Genomic DNA, 14,008 nt, shown 5'->3' on the forward strand with positions numbered 1-14,008 from the left:
AATAAAGTGAAGCCTTCTTTTAGTAGAAAATTCTGCTTGTAGGGATATTTTGGACTCCCTTCCTTTTTACTGGCATTCAGTTTAGCCTGAACTGAAAACTGAAACTTTTCATGAAGTATCCTCTCATAAATTCTCTCCACTAGATATTTTTCTTCCCCACATGTAGTCTCCCATCAGCATTTATCTCCATATAGATGCTTCATAAAATATTGGTGGAAAACCACTGTCCTGATATTTAACTGGCAGTTATGCTGAAGTCTGGGTCTTACCAGATGGTGCTAGTGGTAAAAAAAAAAAACAAAAAACAAACAAAAAAAAAACCTACCTGCAAATACAGAAAATTTTAAGAGATGCCAGTTTGATTCCTGGGTTGGGAAGATCTCCTGGAGAAGGGAATGGCTACCCACTCCAGTATTCTTGCCTGGAGAATCCCAAGGACAGTGGAGACTGGTGGCTATAGCCCATGGGGTTCAAAGGAGTTGGACATGATTGAAGCAACTTAGGATGAACACATGCTGAAGTATATGGCTTGAGCGGTGACTGAGCCTTTCTTTCTTTTTAGATAGAATGATCATAGTCTCATCCAAAGGTATATAAATGAACTATGCTTCTTCATCCAGATAACTTAAGCTGGGAATAGTCAATAACAACCAGTTTGACAAGTCATCTTGAGGCAAAATCTCAATTGATGAAATAATTTAATTATGTTGATATCTTGTAGACTGAAATTCCAATAAAACCTCAAAATATAAAGTTCTTAATTTTGTTAAGATAAAAGTATAATAATCAGAGTAAATTAAATTATTTCCAGGATTACCCTTCTGCCCAAGACTTTGTCAGTTATTTACTATCACGTCTTTGAGGCATCACTTTCCTTTGGATTCTCATAGGTTAAATGATGTATCTTTTTTTTTTTTTTTTTTTTTTTTTTAGTACACAGTAGCTACATCTGTATATTTTCCACATAATTAAATTATATTTTTGTTCTGTTAAATTTCATTCATATTTTATTGTTTATATTGTTCAGTTGCTGAGTAATGTCAAACTTTTTGCAACTCCATGGACTGCAGCACACCAGCTCCTCTGTCCTCCATTATCTCCCAGATTTGCTCAGATTCACATTCATTGAGTTGGTAATGCTATCAAACCATCTCATCCTCTGCTGCCTCCTTCTTCTTTTTCCTTCAATCTTTCCCAGCATTCAGGTTTTAATAATACATTAATGATACAGCCCAATTGCCTTTACAGAGATCTCTTCAAGAAAATTAGAGATACCAAGGGAACATTTCATGCAAAGATGGGCTCAATAAAGGACAGAAATGGTATGGACCTAACAGAAGCAGAAGATATTAAGAAGAGGTGGCAAGAATACACAGAAGATTTGTACAAAAAAGATCTTCACGACCCAGATAATCACAATGGTGTGATCACTCATACACCTAGAGCCGGACATTCTGGAATGGGAAGTCAGGTGGGCCTTAGGAAGCATCACTACGAACAAAGCTAGTGGAATTCCAGTTGAGCTATTTCAAATCCTAAAAGATGATGCTGTGGAAGTGCTGCACTCAATATGTCAGCAAATTTGGAAAACTCAGCAGTGGCCACAGGACTGGAAAAGGTCAGTTTTCATTCCAATCCCAAAGAAAGGCAATGCCAAAGAATGTTCAAACTTCAGCACAGTTGCACTCATCTCAAATGCTAGTAAAGTCATGCTGAAAATTCTCCAAGCCAGGCTTCAGGAATATGTGAACCATGAAATTCCAGATGTTCAAGCTGGTTTTAGAAAAGGCAGAGAAACCAGAGATCAAATTGCCAACATCTGCTGGATCATCAAAAAAGCAAGAGAGTTCCAGAAAAACATCTATTTCTGCCTTATTGACTATGCCAAAGCCTTTGACTGTGTGGATCACAATGAACTGTGGAAAATTCTGAAAGAGATGAGAATACCAGACCACCTGACCTTCCTCTTGACAAACCTGTATATAGGTCAGGAAGCAACAGTTAGAACTGGACATGGAACAACAGACTGGATCCAAATAGGAAAAGGAGTACATCAAGGCTGTATATTGTCATCCTGATTATTTAATTTATATGCAGAGTACATCATGAGAAACTCTGGGCTGGAAGAAGCACAAGCTGAATCAAGATTGCCAGGAGAAATATCAATAACTTCAGCTATGCAAATGACACCACCCTTATGGCAGAAAGTGAAGAAGAACTAAAGAGCCTCTTGATGAAAGTGAAAGTGGAGAGTGAAAAAGTTGGCTTAAAGCTCAACATTCAGAAAACGAAGATCATGGCATCTGGTCCCATCACTTCATGGCAAATAGATGGGGAAACAGTGGAAACAGTGGCTGACTTTATTTTTCTAGGCTCCAAAATCACTGCAGATAGTGATTGCAGCCATGAAATTAAAAGACTCTTACTCCTTGGAAGAAAAGTTATGACCAACCTAGACAGCATATTGAAAAGCAGAGACATTACTTTGCCAACAAAGGCCCGTCTAATCAAGGCTATGGTTTTTCCTGTGGTCTTGTATGGATGTGAGAGTTGGACTATTAAGAAAGCTGAGCACTGAAGAATTGATGCTTTTGAACTGCGGTGTTGGAGAAGACTCTTGAGAGTCTCTTGGACTGCAAGGAGATCCAACCAGTCCATTCTGAAGGAGATCAGTCCTGGGTGTTTATTAGAGGGCCTGATGTTGAAGCTGAAACTCCGATACTTTGGCCACCTGATTTGAAGAGCTGACTCATTTGAAAAGACCTGAGGCTGGGAAAGATTGAGGGCGGGGGGCAAAGGGGACGACAGAGGATGAGATGGTTGGATGGCATCACCGACACAATGGACATGGGTTTGGGTGGACTCCGAAAGTTGGTGATGGACAGGGAGGCCTGGTGTGCTGTGGTTCATGGGGTCACAAAGAGTTGGATGCAATTGAGCGACTGAACTGAACTGAATTGTATATTAAGTTCATTACAAAGGTGATGTTGTGTTTAAGTAAACCTCAAAGGAAAAAAAGATCACGTTTTTCTTAATAGATTATCTTCAAAGCAGAAGGATATTTAGTAAGAAATAAAACTAATACATAAAGTAGTAAATGTCAGATATGACAGTAGTAAGCCCCTTAATAATAACTTGCCTAAGATTTATTTCAAGAGCTGTGATTTCTAATATTTATCTGCTCATAAACATTATGGTAAGTTTTGACATTTAGATTTTGCCTACTAGTGGATTTTAAATGAAAATAATGGTCTCTGAGGCTTGTAAATAATACTGTGTGGAATATCTTACTATTAGTGAATTTAGGTATATAAGGTCTGCTAAGCAGAAGTTTCATTTAACATTAATTTATGTGTGTGTGCATATAAATATGCCTGTGAGGCAGGCAGTTGTGCTATTATCAGAGAAATGTGTATTTAAAATGTTGATGCTTGTTTACCCTTTGTTTTTAGATTCATGGTATGATGGAAGCAGATAAACTTATTTATTCTAGATTTCAGTCTGTAAGTTTATAGTAAACAGTGATTGTTTCAATACCCTTAATGACAGTAATGTATGTGTAAGACTATGAAGCATGCCAGTTCATCTAGACTTGGTTTCTATGAAGTATTAAGTAGCAGGTGTTAAGAAACAGATTGCCAGAAATAAGAAGAGGGTCTTACACAGTTACAAATCTGACTCCCTAATAAATCAGCTTATTCTTATTGTATGAATAGTCTTAGAATTTTTTTTCTGCATAGACATTTTTGCCATAATTACATGACATATTCTTGGCATTTTTTGAAAGTGATAAGAATATAAACAGCTAGAAAGAATCAGCAAATAACTTTGCAAAACATAATTTCAAACCAGAGGTGAGAAGAGCAAGTTATTGATCTATTAATAGTTATCTAACATATTTATAGAAGAATTAAGAAGGGCTAGAAGCAACATGTTTTCATATGACAATTATCCCAAAACACCCATAATTAAAAGATTTAATTACATTGCCCTTGTCCTGATATGACACTGAAAATCATTGAGGGTTGACACTGCATCTACAGATGTGGGTGATTAAAGACAAAGTCCACTGAGGTTCTAGCTGCCAGGTGTTAGGGACATGGATGCTTACCTGTACATGCTTTGGGGAGATGGAAAGTTAAGATCTTTCCTTTATAATTTTTTGGTGACCTACATGTGTTGATTAGCACCATTCTAATCTATGAAGAAAAAAAGTGCAGGAAAAATGAGCCATTATGCTCATTCTAAGCTATAATTCCAAATGTAGTTATAAATATAAGAAAGCTTTAAATTATTTATTTCAAAAAGTAAATTTTAATGATTGGAAAATAGGCTGGAACAGGGACATTATAAAGAGTAAACTGTGCTTGAGAATCTGCATTTAATGTCTCTTCTGAAATAAATTTAAGTTGTGGAATGTAGCTGAAAAACTGGTAAATTAAAAATTACTGCTTAAATGTATATAATGTATAGCCATAAAAAACATGCTGTATTTCTCATTGTTTCAAGTTCTTAAATTTCTGTTTTTTGTAGTATTGCTCAAGTGTAAAACAATGAAGAGGAAAATACAGTATTTGAATAGACTAATGGTGGCTTTTCCCGTTAGATGTTTTACGTTTAAGACCTGGCATTCATAGCATGTTTTGTACTGTGACGCTGTATTCCACTATATAGATCATATACAGAATTCAAACCCCCTCTCTTTGCAGAGTGGTGTAATAAGGCAGATTTTTAGATGTGACTCTGCCTAAATTTACATGTACCAATATTTTTCACTTATTAACTTACATTCAAGGTGACATAGATCAGTCTATGCATGTAAGTAAAGAGAAGATGACTTTTGTAAATCTTATAGGCTGGATATGTGAATTTAAATCAAACCTCAACCTGTCTTCTGTATCCTCAGTTTTAACTGCCAGTATAGTGATCATTTATAATTATGCCTAACATGTATATATCAAAATAAACGTCAACGTGCTCGGTGTTAGTTCACACTGACAATTATATTAAGCTCTAAGCCCTTTAGAGTTTGTGAGATTATTATTAGCATACCAAATTTTTCATAATGTATGAACCAGTTGAAGCCTATTGGTAAAATTTACTTACAAAATAAGCCCTATAATTTCATCAGTCAATCCTGATTAGTTTAAACCATAAGGGTTTAGAGTGATTTATATGTTTTATGATCATAACCTTGAAAAGATAATTCAGGAAAATATATTATCAAACGTCTAACAAAGTTATTGGATTGCTTGCTGATACAGAAAATAAGACTTAAATATATGTTTCCTCCAAATTGACCACTTTGACAACATGATTTCTTTAAAATCTCCAACAGATTTGATGAAGTTAAATCTATCTAAAACAGTAGTTTTTTTTCCTCCTTTCTCTTTGCCAACATCACTCATAGCACAAACAGATGGACTTTTAGCTTCAAAGAGTTAACAATTTTGGGAAGATGAAAGCAATATTCTGGCAGAAGCAGGCAGTACCAGGATGGTTAAATCACTCCTGGGCAGCTGAATTCAAAGTTCCTGTCTGGCAATAGTGGGTGTCAACAGTGTGTGAAGCTATAATGGCAAAGGGAAAGGAAGCAGGAATGACATTTCAAACTCAAGCCCAAATGGATTTCAGTGTGGGTTCATCTGGTGGCTTAGATGGTAAAGGATCTTTCTGCAATGCAGAAGACCTGGTTTTGATACCTGAGTTAGGAAGATCCCCTGCAGAAGAGAATGGCTACCCACCCCAGTATTCTTGCCTGGCGAATTCCATGGACAGAGAAGCCTGAAAGGCTACTGTCCATGGGGTCACAAAGTATTGGACATAACAGTGACTAACACTATGGACTCATCAATGTTTCGGGCTCCCACTAGCTGTGAGTAGTTTCTCATAATCAGTTGACTATCTTAGAAGAAAAATTAAAAAAAAAAAAAAAAAGAAAGAAAGAAACTTACAGGAAGACATACATTGAAATAGAAGTTTAAAGAGTCAAATTTTAGGAAGGACAAAGTGAGAACAGGTCTAAGGGTGGGGCTCAAAAAGAGGAACAAATGAGGTTTTGTTTCTGTACCTGCAGTTGTAATGAACTAATTGCATTTAATTTTGCTCCTTGCAGTAAATTCCTGCAGCACAATCCAGCCGGTTAACTTGCTTCTGAACTCAAGCAGTAGGCCAGGGGAGGTAGGTAAGCACCTTGGTTGACAGAAGAACCAAGGTTGCAAAACCAAAGAGGGGGTGGATAAGAAATGGAGTGTAATTAGCAAAAAGAAGAGTATGCAAGGCAAGTTCAGACAGTAAATAACCACCTCATGGAACCAAAATGAATACGCAAATGTAAGCTTAACATATTTTTCTAAAAGGATGAGTCTGTTAGTGTTAGCCTTTAAATTTTACTAATAGAATTTAATATCATTCCTGAGGAGGAAGCCTTCCGTGTTTGGTAATGAGTGCTAATGAGATTTGATTTTGTTACTCTAAAATGAAGTGAGCTCTGTATCTAATTTGATCACTTGTAACCTTGCTAGCAAAATCAAATAGAATAATGGAGTGAAGGATGAATATAATATCACATGTTATCAAGGTCATAGCTTGAAATTGTTAACAAAATCAATCAACCCCATAACAAAGTCTTTTCTAATTTGAATCCAGTCACGTATGTCCCAGTCAAGTTGTCTATGCTTCAGAGCAGTGCTGAGAATAGAAGTTTCTTCAGCAATAGAAAGATTATTTCTATATCTTTGTTGTCAAATATGATAGCCGCTAGAGATTTGTAATTATTAAGCTCTTAAAATGTGACTAATGTTATTGAAGAAATTAATTTTTTATTTTCTTTAATTAATTTAAATAGTTATATATATATATATATATATATATATGTATTGCCTATGGTATTGGACAGCAGAGACTTCGAATATTTACTTCCATTGGGCAAGCAAACCAAAAGTAGAGAAAATAAAACAAAAAAAGAATGTGTTTACTAAGGAATTCAAGAAATATACTGTGGGAATAAGAGGACTATATGTATCAGTATTCTGAGTTGCATACAATAGATTTCATTCTTCCCTGGTAGCTCAGCTGGTAAAGAATCCCCCTGCAGTGCAGGAGGCTCCAGTTCGATTCTTGGGTCAGAAAGATCCCCTGGAGAAGGGATAGGCTACCCACTCCAGTATTCTTGGGCTTCCCTGGTGGCTCAGCTCATAAGGAATCTGCCTGCAATGCTGGAGACCTGGATTCAATCCCGGGTTGGGAAGATCCCCTGGAGAAGGGAATCACTACCCACTCCAGTATTCTGGCCGGGAGAATTCCATGAACTCTATATTCCATGGGGTTGCAAAGAATCAGACACAACTAAGAGACTTTCACTTTTTCAAATTATACAGGAAAAAATACTGAGGGGTACAGATACCATAGCTTGACTGTTGACTTGAACACTGGATTCCAGAAACTTTGTCACAACTGCTTTGGAAAGGGCATGCTTCTACTGTTACTTTCATCAGAATGGAATCTGTACAGAACATGTTTTCTCACACAATTTTGTATTGCTGTCTTCTGAATATGCCACATTTGTGGATCCCAGGTTGCATACTAGCATGCCACTGATGAGGAAATCTAGGTAATTGGGTTTCTACCCTCTGCTTCAGGGTGAAAGTGAAAGTGAAAGTGAAGTCGCTCAGTCGTGTCCGACTCTTAGCGACCCCATAGACTGTAGCCTACCATGCTCCTCCATCCATGGGGTTTTCCAGGCAAGAGTACTGGAGTGGGGTGCCGTTTCCTTCTCCAGAGGATCTTCCCCACCCAGGGATCGAACCCGGGTCTCCTGCATTGTAGGCAGACGCTTTACCGTCTGAGCCACCAGGGAGGGTGCGGGTTCCTCAAACTCATTACTATTCACAAGAATAACAATGAGTAGAACTTCATTATGGTTTTCATTATATAGTCACCATATTCTGAGAAACATTCCTGCACATGCTATAAGCAACTTTTAACTTACAAAAAAAAAAAAAAGAAGTTCAATTATATGTGTTTGGTAAAAAAAAGAAAAAGTAGAGGGAGATATGTATAAATATATATATATATGTGTGTATGTGTGTGTGACAGCATATTTTGTTGTCAAATGTGCCTGTTGTTCTATTCAAAAGTATATATGCTATGCCCTGGAGTGACTGGCAATATAAATCTACTGTTATCTTTATCTGTCACTGTTTCCTATAGTTCTCAATGTAAAGTTTCTTACAAATTTGTTTGTGACTTGTTTATCAGTGGCTAAGTTGTGTCCAACGCTTTGTGACCCCATGGACTCCAGCATGCCAGGACTCCCTGTCCTTCACTATCTCCTGGAGTTTACTCAAGCTCATATCCATTGAATTGGTGATGGCAATCCAGCAATCTAATCCTCTGTCACCCTCTTCTTTTGCCCTTTAGTCTCTCCCAGAATCAGGATCTTTTCCAATGAGTCAGCTCTTCATATCAGGTGGCCAAAGTACTGGACCTTCAGCTTCAGCATCAGTCTTTCCAGTAAATATTCAGAATTGATTTCCTTTAGGACTGACTAGTTGGATCTCCTTCCAGTCCACAGGACTCACAAGAGTGTTCTCCAGCAGCACAATTCAAAAGCAAGTTTTTTGGTGCCCAGCATTCTTTATGGTCAATGGCACCCCACTCCAGTACTCTTGCCTGGAAAATCCCATGGACAGAGCAGCCTGGTAGGGTGCAGTCCATGGGGTCGCTAAGAGTCGGACACGACTGAGCGACTTCACTTTCACTTTTCACTTTCATGCATTGGAGAAGGAAATGGCAACCTACTCCAGTGTTCTTGCCTGGAGAATCCCAGGGACGGTGGAGCCTGTTGGGCTGCCGTCTGTGGGGTCGCGCAGAGTTGGACACGACTGAAGTGACTTAGCAGTGGCAGTTAGCATTCTTTATGGTCCAACTCTCACATCCATACATGATTATTGGAAAAAACATAGCTTTGACCATATGGACATTTATCAGCAAAGTGATGTTTCTGCTTTTTAATATGCTGTCTAGGTTTGTCACAGTTTTCTTCCAAGGAGCAATTGCCTTCTAATTTCATGGCTGCAGTAATCATTAGCAATGATTTTGGAGCTCAAGAAAATAAAATATGCCACTTTTTCCCCATCTGTTTGTCATAATGTAATGAGAACTGATGCCATGATCTTAGTTTTTTGAATGCTGAGTTTTAAGCCAGATTTTTCACTCTCCTCTTTCACCTTCATCAAGAGGCTCTTTAGTTTCTCTTCTCTTTCTGCTGTTAGAGCAGTATCATCTGCATATCTGCAGTAACTGCCATTTCTCCTGGCAATTTTGATTCCAGCTTGTGAATCATCCAAACCAGTATTTCACATGACTCACTCTGCATATAAGTTAAATAACAGAGTGACAGTATACAGCCTTGACATAATCCTTTCCCAATTTGGAAACAGTCTGCTGTTCCATGTCAAGTTCTAACTGTTGCTTCTTACCCTGCATACAGGTTGCTGAGGAGGCAGGTAAGGTGGTCTGAACAGACAAGAACAGATAACACCTCACTGTGGCAAGGAATAGTGATGAAAGTGAAAGTTATTCAGGCATGACTGACTCTTTGCAACCCCATGGACTATACAATCCATGGAATTCTCCAGGCCAGAATACTAGAGTGGGTAGCCTTTCCCTGTTCCATGGGATCTTCACAACCCAGGAATCGAACCAGGTTCTCCTGCATTGCAGGTGGATTCTTTACCAACTGAGCTGTGAGAGAAGCAAGGTGGTCTGGTATTCCCATTTCTTTAAGGATTTTCTAGCTTGTTTTGATCCACACAGTCAAAGGCTTTAGTCAGTGAAGCAGAAATAGATGTTTTTCTGGAATTCCCTTCTTTTTCTATGATATAATAGATGTTTAAAATGTGATCTTTGCTTCCTCTGCCTTTTCTAAATGCAGCTTGTACATCTGAAAGTTTTCGGTTCACATACTGTTGAAGTATAGTCTGAAGGATTTTGAGTATTTCTTACTAGCATGCAAAATGAGGCAATTGTGCAGTAGTTTGGGTGTTCTTTGGCATTGCCTTTCTTTGGGATTGGAACGAAAACTGACCTTTGCCAGTCCTGTGGCCACTGCTGAGTTTTCCAAATTTGCTGACATATTGAGTGCAGCTTTCACAGCATCATCTTTTAGGATTTGGAATAGCTCAACTGGAATTCCATCACCTCTACTAACTTTGTTTATGACTGCTACTGCTAAGTCGCTTCAGTCGTGTCCGACTCTGTGTGACCCTATAGACGGCAGCCCACCAGGCTCTCCCATCCCTGGGATTCTCCAGGCAAGAACACTGGAGTGGGTTGCTATTTCCTTCTCCAATGCATGAAAGTAAAAATAGAAAGTGAAGTCGCTCAGTCATGTCCGACTCTTTGAGACCCCATGGACTGCAGCCCACCAGGCTCCTCTGTCCATGGGGTTTTCCAGGCAAGAGGACTGGAGTGGGTGCCATTGCCTTGTCCTGCTGCTGCTGCTGCTGCTGCTAAGTCGCTTCAGTCGTGTCCGACTCTGTGCGACTCTATAGACGGCAGCCCACCAGGCTCCCCTGTCCCTGGGATTCTCCAGGCAAGAACACTGGAGTGGGTTGCCATTTCCTTCTCCATTGTTTATGACTAGTGTTTAAAAATAGATATTTTAAAAATTCCCCTTATCTCCTATACAGGATTTAACTACTCACACAGATTTTATTTGTCTTCAAATCATTTGGTTTATTGAGAGAAATGATGACTTTTTTTCATTTCCCCAGGCTCAAATGATACAGGTAATCTAGGGAATTAAAATTAACAAATGTTTCTATACTAAGTCTCAAAGTTTCATCTTTTCCCAGCCAGAATTCTATTCTGGGGAGAGTAGGCAATCTAGGATTCAAATTTTGCCTTCTCTGGAGTTTTAAGATTAAATCCTAGTACTGGTAGTTAACTTTCTCTGCTTTCTGGCTACAGGAGATGAACTCTATATGCTTCCAAGAGATTACCAAACATAGTGTTTAGTCTTAAATAAATAATCACCTTCAACTTGTCATTGTATTTCTCAAAGCTCTAGTTTCCCCCAGCAAGGACCATCCAGTTTCATTGTTACATACATAATCGCTACTCTGACATGATTCTCAAACATCTGATTCATACCACCTCTGAGCGTGTGTCCTTCCACTAGTGGCTTATCAACGTTTACTACCACCAGTGAAAGTTTTACTATCATAAACGCCCCTGTTTCATGGGTTCTCTGAAATCTACCACACCCCAGGTATTGGGTCCTCACTACTTTTCAGGGAGCATGTAACCCAGGTCCAGAATTTCATATTCATGTCACTTTTCCCAGACCATTTGATCTTCAATAATGCTTACTTGGGTTCCTGTAAAGAAGACTCTATAATGGAGGTTATCTTAGAGGATGTGTATTAAGAAGCGCTTGCAGGACCAATATTTATATTTTTTGGTCTATATCTGACTATCTTTGTTTTGTTATGTTGTTGCTTCCGCTCATGTGCCTGATGTGTTGTGTTGTGTGTATGACATAATAATTGTGAAAGTGTTATAGAGAGAATTTGAGGCTTAGAAAGATAATATTTGCCTCCAGAGAGGATTTACCTTTGCTTCTTGTAGTAAAATGAGACACCAGCGAACCAGGATCACATCAATCCAGTTTCTGGAATTGACAGAATTAATGGCTGAACTCCAAAGTGTGCAGTATGCTCTTTATGTCCAGTTCACTCTACTTCATGAATGGGAACATTCAGATTCCCAGCTGGAAGGAGAGTTCATCAGTTCCTATTTATCAGGCCATGGGCTGTAATTTTCTCTCCCTAGGTCCACAAGAATTGTAAATCTCTCATTTCACCCTTTCAGCCTCTCACTGGTCCCCTGTGGAATCAGGTCCACAAGAATTGTAAATCACTCATTTCATCCTTTCAGCCTCTCAGTGGTCCCCTATGGAATCAGGATGTGTCCACAGGAGTTGAGGACTCTCCCTCATTCTCAGTCCATCTCTTTCATTTCTGTCCTATTTCCTGGTTCACGTTTTCTAGGAAAGAACTTCACTATGTTATTAGCTTGATGATTTTTTCAAGCAGATTTTTTAAAAGTTTTGTCAAGCTTTTTAAATAATTCTCAGAAGATAGGTTTGTGCAAATTATTTAATACACCACTAACAACAGTCCTGGAGAAGGCAATGGCACCCCACTCCAGTACTCCTGCCTGGAAAATCCCATGGACGGAGGAGCCTGATAGGCTGTGGTCCACGGGGTCGCTAAGAGTCGGACACGACTGAGCGACTTGACTTTGACTTTTCACTTTCATGCATTGGAGAAGGAAATGGCAACCCACTCCAGTGTTCTTGCCTGGAGAATCCCAGGGACTGGGGAGCCTGGTGGACTGCTGTCTGTGGGGTCGCACAGAGTAGGACACAACTGAAGTGACTTAGACCAAACTAGAACAACAATCCAAGTTGATATCATTCAAAGTATGTTTACTTGGTAACTGATCTTATCGGTACTAACCTTAAGAATTTTTAGCTGAAAAGGTTTGGTGTTTGTTACATAAAAAAACACTAAAATGCCACAGTCCAGATGTGAAGACATGCAAATTCCAAAGATTACAATCAGTACTGTAAATAGTATAGCTTTTCCTGGAATACTATATGCATATATGTCTAATCAGATCCGTCAGATCAGATCAGTCCCTCAGTTGTGTCCGACTCCTTGCGACCCCATGAATCGCAGCACGCCAGGCCTCCCTGTCCATCACCAACTCCCGGAGTTCACTCAGACTCACGTTCATCGAGTCAGTGATGCCATCCAGCCATCTCATCCTCTGTCATCCCCTTCTCCTCCTGCCCCCAATCCCTTCCAGCATCAGAGTCTTTTCCAATGAGTCAACTCTTCCATGTGGTGGCTAAAGTACTGGAGTTTCAGCTTTAGCATCATTCCTTCCAAAGAACACCCAGGGCTGATCTCCTTCAGAATGGACTGGTTGAATCTCCTTGCAGTCCAAGGGACTCTCAAGAGTCTTCTCCAACACCACAGTTCAAAAGCATCAATTCTTCGGCCCTCAGCCCTCTTCACAGTCCAACTCTCACATCCATACATGACCACAGGAAAAACCATAGCCTTGACTAGACGAACCTTTGTTGGCAAAGTAATGCCTGCTTTTGAATATGCTATCTAGGTTGGTCATAACTTTCCTTCCAAGGAGTAAGCGTCTTTTAATTTCATGGCTGCAAGTCACCATCTGCAGTGATTTTGGAGCCCAGAAAAATAAAGTCTGGCACTGTTTCCACTGTTTCCCCATCTATTTCCCATGAAGTGATGGGACCGGATGCCATGATCTTCGTTTTCTGAATGTTGAGCTTTCAGCCAACTTTTTCACTCTCCACTTTCACCTTCATCAAGAGGCTTTTTAGTTCCTCTTCACTTTCTGCCATAAGGGTGGTGTCATCTGCATAGCTGAGGTTATTGATATTTCTCCCAGCAATCTTGATTGCAGCTTGTGTTACTTCCAGTCCAGCGTTTCTCATGATGTACTCTGCATATAAGTTAAATAAACAGGATGACAATATACAGCCTTGACGAACTCCTTTTCCTATTTGGAACCAGTCTGTTGTTCCATGTCCAGCTCTAACTATTGCTTCCTGACCTGCATACAAATTTCTCAAGAGGCATGTCAGGTGGTCTGGTGTTCCCATCTCTTTCAGAATTTTCCACAGTTTATTGTGATCCATGCAGTCAAAGGCTTTGACATAGTCAATAAAGCAGAAATAGATGTTTTTCTGGAACTTTCTTGCTTTTTCGATGATCCAGCAGATGTTGGCAATTTGATCTCTAGTTCCTCTGCCTTTTCTAAAACCAGCTTGAACATCAGGAAGTTCACGGTTCACATATTGCTGAAGCCTGGTTTGGAGAATTTTGAGCATTACTTTCCTAGCATGTGAGATGAGTGCAATTGTGCGGTAGTTTGAGCATTCTTTGGCATTACCTTTCTT

General features: G+C 39.3%; 1 protein-coding gene and 1 non-coding gene across 2 annotated transcripts in view; one reads left to right on the top strand and one right to left on the bottom strand.

Moving 5' to 3' along the window:
* The window catches only part of PCDH15 (protocadherin related 15), a 1,798,632-nt gene that overhangs the window by 776,203 nt on the left and 1,008,421 nt on the right, over window positions 1-14,008 (top strand). The gene's annotated exons all lie outside the window — the stretch shown is intronic.
* On the bottom strand, window positions 7,787-7,858 carry TRNAC-ACA. Its single transcript has one exon. It is a non-coding gene; the product is annotated as a tRNA-Cys (tRNA).

Source organism: Bubalus bubalis, chromosome 23 (genome assembly GCF_019923935.1).
Source record: "Bubalus bubalis isolate 160015118507 breed Murrah chromosome 23, NDDB_SH_1, whole genome shotgun sequence".
Taxonomy (NCBI): domain Eukaryota; kingdom Metazoa; phylum Chordata; class Mammalia; order Artiodactyla; family Bovidae; genus Bubalus; species Bubalus bubalis.